Genomic DNA, 7,076 nt, shown 5'->3' on the forward strand with positions numbered 1-7,076 from the left:
ATTCTGCATGGATGAAAAATCATTCATCCCTAAAATAAGAATATTTCAACAGCATCACAAGAAGCTAAAAATCAATATTCATGGCTACGATAAGTGTATGTAATCCTCTAACCATAACTGCCTCTGCATGTTGATTATATACAATCTACTGACGTTAGAGTTTTTTTCTCTCTAATTCTTAAACAGATAATTCTTCTTGTATTTTTCTATGCTCTCAACAAGGAGGACTCCTTAGGAAGCCATGCTGATTTAAGATCAGCCAACCCTCATTAAGCCATCAAGGACCTGTTCTCCTGAAGAGCAAAGAAGCGGCTCTCCCTACGGACCATATAATTAGTTAAAGGAGCATCGAATCATAAAGAGCTTTCAGTCTGGCTCAGCATGCTGCCAACAGGTTTGTAACTCAAAATGATGGTGGAAGTACCACTGTTTAGGGTTATTTCAAAGGATTTAATGGGATGAAGAAGGATGGCTCAAATGTGTACCCTGTGCACATTCGAGGCAGCTTTCTTCCGATATCGACAGTGAAAATTAATGATATTGTAGAAGAACCAGAGAAAATGAAAAAAGTAATGTGACTTTTCATGTTTCTGTGCCGTTCTCAGGAGAGAGCAAGCCATCTGGAACGTTTTACAAAATCCTTCGACCGCTCCTGTTCTGTGTTTTTATTTTTGGATGTTTCACGACTGCCTTTTTTGATGTATTTTAAGACATCCACCAACTGGTTACATGCTCAGTTAGACTTGCCCGTTTCCACAACGCATATAAAGCACGTCGTCGCAAAGAGTGACAAAAACATGACCACTGTACTTGGTCTGGCTGTTGCCCTTCGGAAAAACCTATGAAATGAACATCTGCAGTTCTACCTTTAAACATCGAGGGCTGCTTCATCACAGCGGACAGAAACTTCTACAAACAAATCAGACGGGGTTGTGATGCACCACAGAGACATTGCTCGGGACCTGTCCAACTTGCCGAAACTGCAGCGACCCCCATTCCAGAAATGGATGTGGATGAACTTTGAGTCACCATCAAATTCAGCCCAGCTGCCCGGGATTAATAACTTGTTCAATCTGACTCTCAATTATCGTCAGGATTCTGACATCCAAGTGCCTTCTGGGTCGATTGTACCAGCAGAGACTGTGGAGGACTTTGTACCACCAAGCAAAAAACAAATTGGTCTGCTGGGTTTGTCAGCAACTGGAATCCTGGGCATGTGCGGGTAAAATATTACAATGAATTAAAAAAAACACATTAAGGTTGACATATATGGGCGCGCGTTTGGGAAATACATCTCTGACAAAGATTACAAATCCCCACTATGGAAAGCTGTAAGTTCTATTTGTCCTTTGAGAACTCAGTCCACAAGGACTACATCACTGAAAAATTCTTCAACCCCCTCTCTCTGAGTACAGTGCCAGTGGTTCTTGGCACAACCAGGCAAAACTATGAGAACATTCTTCAAGGAGACGGCTTCATCCACGTAGATGATTTCAACTCGCCCAAAGAGCTGGCTGACTACCTGCTTCTCCTGGACAAGAATGAAGACCTGTACCGAGGGTACTTTAAATGGAGACGCCACTTTAAAGTAACTAAAGTGCATGGCTGGGCAGAGCACACAGGCAAGGCTTGTGATTATCTCAGAAGACCACAAAGAATACAGGACATTTAATAACCTTAACAAGTGGTACTGGGGTTGATGGTGCTTAGATGGACTATACAACACTCATAACCTCTGAGTAATTTTTGTAAGTTTACATTTGCATTGCAAATCTAAAAAGACGCTTCTCTTTACATTTTTAAAGAAATATTGATGATCGTTGTAATAAAGAGGCCAAATATAAGCTTGGCCTCTGGGGTTTAGTTGGCACCCTCAAAAAAGATGTGAGTTGAATTTTCAAAGTTCCTAGACAGTCTAAACAACTGGAATTAGATTCCAGTATCCAAATATTGATAGGTAAAAATTAAGAAAATAAGATTATTTGGAGTATCCTGTGTTTTAACTTTTAACCTTATTTAATTTAATCCTTTCTTCCTTGTAGTTCAAGCCTTGTCCTTCCTTCCTCCTGCTTTACTGTCTTCTGTAATTTTTCTGTTGTGCCCTTCCTCCTTTGACTGTATTCTTCCTTTCATTGATTTCTTGTGGTCTCTCCTATTCTTTTGTCTCCCACCTTTTCCTTCCTTCTTTTCTTCTTTTCCTTTCTTCCTTCCTTCCTTCCTTTGAACATTAATCAAACCACTGCACTCAGGAAAATATAAAACAAACAAACAAACATGAAAAAACAACTCCCCAGAAAACCCACAAACTAATTTTAACAAAAATATTACCTATCAATTCATCATGAACTCGGTAATGTATGAGCACATGAGCATATTTCTGAAACAAATGTGACATAAACTACGAGACAGCTGTGCAGAGGTCAGCATACAATGCACACAATTGGCCATGTTAATCACAAAATGATGATGTCATCACATCATGAAAGCAGCTGTTCGCTTCTATGTCGGATGTCTTCAACTCCTTGAGGTCCAGCGTCCTGCGACTTTTATGTGTTTACCTAGCAACAGAGCCGGATGCATTCAAACAAACCTGGACATTTTAACACTCACCTACAAGTTATTTCAGTTTGCTGTGTCTTTTGAAAAAAACTGAAACTACAAATATAGCACAGATGTGAATGCAGTTTTATTTCTGATTATCAGGTCCATTAAAATTGTACGTATTTATTAATTTATTTTTACTTTTATGTTAGAGGCTCAGGCTTATTAGGCTTTGAGAGAGATCCTGCCTCTTGTAATGAGATGCACTGAAGATTATGATGTAACTCACTCTTAACTAATGCCAGGTGCAATTTGTAGTTCACAAACCACTTAAAATGGAAAAAGGTGAAAGAGGATAAAATAAAGTCATAACTGAGTAATTATATAATTATGTATCTGTGCTATGGGTTCTCAAAATATTACCTCAAATTTGTATTCAGAGATAAAGGTAAATACCAACTTTTGAGCAAAAACAAAGATGCATGCAATTTATTTCCAATTATATATCTTTTTTTGGATTAAAAAGTAATTCTATGATTATCCATCTTACCTTTTGTAATTCAGCAGTCAGCGGTTAGAAGCAGACGCTTTGGATTTTTTTTCTTTTCTCTGTTGTTTGCAGCAGTATAAAACAATCTAGATCACACTATCACGGTATGAAAATTGCATTACTTTTAGATCTCCTGAGAGAAGTTGGAAATTGGATGTAATCACCACTTATCATTCTCATATGAACATTGTGTTTTTCAATGAAGTAATTTTTTGTATTAAACAAATAGAACAAAAACCATGTAAACATTTGATGCAAGATCAACTGCATCTTTCTATGGGGTAAATGCCAAAAGATAGATTTTTGTCTAAACTGATACTTTGCTGTCCGGTCTGGTCACAATATGCATGTGGAAGCAGGTGCATAAATGTAATAAATTGAGGCTTCAACTTAATACAATCAGGCTGTCAATAAGATTATTAATCTTATGAAGCTTCAACTGCATTAATGAAATAAATGCATAGTTTGTATATATGTTTATGTTCTTAAAATTAAAATGTTGGCGTAAAGGTGAAAGAAATTCTACTGTAACTTTGTGGGTGATATTTTTGAAGACCTAAGAGACTTTATAATTGATATAATTAATGAGAAAAACCTGGAAGAGGAATAAAATGATCAGAGACATCGCTTGTGGTGCCAGGGGATGAGGAATGTGATATTTTTACATTCAAATGTTTTGTATGAAATCGTAATCCTGCTAGCATTGCCTTACTGATAAAGGACTTAGCACTTTTATTTATGTGAAGTTCTATAAACCACAGTAGTTATGGGTCGTCTTGAATGGAGCTTTCAGTTTGGAAACAAGACCTGTCCTACAGAAACTTTTGTTTACAGTTTCATATTGTGTAGTTATCCAATGTGGTCAATCATTGTGAAGAAAATAGGTTTCTATTGTGAATGTTGTCTGTCCCATTCTTTTCTCTCTTCCTATCAGACATGCTCCAGGTTATCTGTTCAAGATTTAACGGATAAATTTGCAGGTGCAGAGTTAGTGTGTTGTTAATGTTATGGGAGTTCTGCTCTGTTTCTCAATAAAAGTGCTGGAACTATATCACCCCACCGTCTCCTTCTTCAGTAACTCAGGGAAGTCAGTTATCAGCTCAGAACTCCATAACATTTGGCGTAAACGAACAAGATCTCCAACCGACGAGCGAGGGAGTCCGAGGACAGGAGCTGCTTTGGCCGGCCCGGAGAGATTATCCGGCCTCTGGTACCCCGAATGGATTTTCAAGGGATGTGGAGGAGCTCCTGGTCTCGGAGCGTCTCTGGGGCGTCTGCGCGAAGATCCGAACCTTTCTTTCATGAGACGGTAAGGGGATTATTTTTCAGCTCTTTTAAAACAAACGCAATTGCTCAAAAATGCTTGCAAGCTTTTAAAATTTTAAACCCCATTTAAAGAACACCTCAAGAAATTTTAAAATTTAAAACTGTAAACCTAAACGTAGTAAAAGTAAAAGCCGGTAGAAATAATTAATTATATTTATATAAAACAGCATTTGCAATTAAAATACGTTTTCAGCTGAAATACGGACTCTCATGCTGGGAGGAGGAGGGGCAGATTGATTTTCACCTGGAGAACGGGTGACCGGGCTGAGCAGTTTGCAGCTGGTCAATTAAAGTCCTCTTGTCTTGGTTTTGCACAAGAGGCTGTCCACTTCTGTTGTGGATGAAAGCGGCAGGGATGCTTAAGTCCTTGACTGTTGCGAAGACGTTTGCAGCTTTGATAAGTGGGAACCCCGACCATTATACCAAAATTTTAGTTGGTCGATCGTGCTAAGGACAAGTAGATAATAATAATAAAAACAAAAAAAAAAAGAATAAAATAAAATAAAATAAAAAAAGTCTGGAAGCAGAAGAGTCTGTGTAATGGGTCAAAGGCAGAGTTCTCAGGGTCAAGCCTTGCCAGAAGCATGACATGCATAAATGATTTGAAATTATTTGATTAAACATGCAGATTTCTCACATAGGGATTATTTTTTATTTTTTTTTATTTTATTGCAGTACTGCTACTATATAATAAAAATAAAATCAAGAGAAAAAAAGAAAAGTGAAACTTTAATAAAAATGAATAAAAACAGAAAACGGAAACGGAACTAAAAGGACGTTGCACCGGGGAAGCGTTTACAGGGGGACTGACAAGAGACACTTCCGTTATGGGTAAAAGTGTTCTGAACTGCTAATAACGACGTATAACTTTCAAAAATGGGTAAGCGTCCAGGTTTCTGCGAGACAAAGAGTTGTGTCCTTGCAGGACTGAAGCGTAAAACCGCGTGTGGACGAAACATTCGGGGGTTGTAGCCAGCGCAAGCTCTCCCCTTTTAAACTAAGCGGGAACTTAACACGTTGAAAACATCTTTCGGCGTTGTCATAGACGTTTAAAAATTATGAAAAACATAGCACTATTTAAGATAGTGAAAAAACAGGCCTGCATGTGTTTGTCTGTCTGAATGTCATTGTTTGTATGTAACTGTACCCATGTATGTATCGTATGTAACTAAACGTTCATCTGTGTGAATTAATTCGGTTAAAATTAATGTTCATGGTTTCAAAATGTTCATTTGTTTTGGGAGAACTGCAGCTCCATAATTCAAATGACATTTTAAGCATGGACTATGTTAACAAAAAGGGAAAAGAAAAGAGAGGACTTCAATAACAAAGTTTTTTTTTTTTCACATTAAATATCCGGACCAAATTAAATTGATACACGGTGAGATTAACATGGCATGAACAAAAATATTTCAGCTTTGTTAGAAAATTGGAACTGGTAATAAGCTTTACATAAAGCTTGTTGAGTAAACTGTTTTACAAATTTAGGCAGAGATCCTATCACTTGTTTTTTTTAGCCCTAAAGTAATTTAAAATTACTGAGATCTCATTGCTTGTAATAATAATGATTCATCACAAACCAGTCCAGTTGAAAGAAGTTTAGATATACATGATTTTTGATTGAAATAGATGAGAAAAACTGTGCTTTGAACATACTGTATGGAACTAAATATGAATTGCTTTTCTAAGGGTTCTCCATTTATTTAATTTATTTTTTACTTAGAATTTGAATGCAACTTATGAGAAATTTTGAAAAGTGTCAAAATATCAGAAGTTCACATTAAAACGCGTCATCAGTTACAAAACCATCTGATGTTATCCAGACACGCTGAACTGAGGCGAACCTCAGAGGTACAGTTTAACCTGAAACAGGACAATATGATAAACAAATCTGACCATGATGTAAACATCTGAATGTTATGGCAAGGCTGGGGCACGAAAAGTATGTCAGAGGGGAAAAATAAAATAAAGCCAGCTTCTGAAGGGTTAAATTCTAATTCTACTCTAGTTGTTTTGGGCAGTCTTCTCAATGTGAATTACGGGGAAAACTCTTATCATTTACAGAAAAACACTAGAAGCTCCAAAACCTAAAAGAGAAAATCATTGCTTTAAAGTTTCACCCTTGACCAATTTAGATTGAAAAGTTATATATGAATAAAGTATTACTACAGTAAATACACATGGTCAAAGGACCAGAAGGATATATAAAAAAAGTTTGTAATAAGTCAAAAACCTATGTCATATTGGAAAAGACATAATTGTGCTCCTTGGGAGACAATTTTGTTTTAGTTTTTTGGTCATTTTTTTGTTTTCTTTCTTTTGGAGGTGTTTTGAACAGAGTTTCAAAGGAAAGTTGAGGAATAGATATAGTTTCCCAGGATCAGCAGAACAACATCACGTTAAAGGGACACTAAGGGGACCAGGGTTTTAACTGCATGCTATTAACACTCTTGTTTTTCTCTGAGTTATTGCTTTCAGATTAAAGGAGATGCCACCTTTCTGCCAACAGAACACTCTGAGAAGACAGTGCTAGCAGTGCGGTAAGGAGTCATAATCAGATTTGGACACTAAATTATACTTAGTTTTAACCATGCCAGGAGATCTTTCAACGGGGAAAGGTGGTGTCTTAAAAATGTTTGTTGCTTTCTGCTATTAACAG

The 7,076-nt window shown here is 37.0% G+C and overlaps 1 pseudogene; it reads left to right on the forward strand.

Annotated features, from left to right (window-relative positions):
• Window positions 1-218: 218 nt before the first annotated feature.
• Window positions 219-1,700, forward strand: LOC118567072 (annotated as a pseudogene).
• The last annotated feature ends 5,376 nt before the right edge of the window (window positions 1,701-7,076 follow it).

Source organism: Fundulus heteroclitus, chromosome 19 (assembly GCF_011125445.2).
Source record: "Fundulus heteroclitus isolate FHET01 chromosome 19, MU-UCD_Fhet_4.1, whole genome shotgun sequence".
NCBI classification, from domain to species: domain Eukaryota; kingdom Metazoa; phylum Chordata; class Actinopteri; order Cyprinodontiformes; family Fundulidae; genus Fundulus; species Fundulus heteroclitus.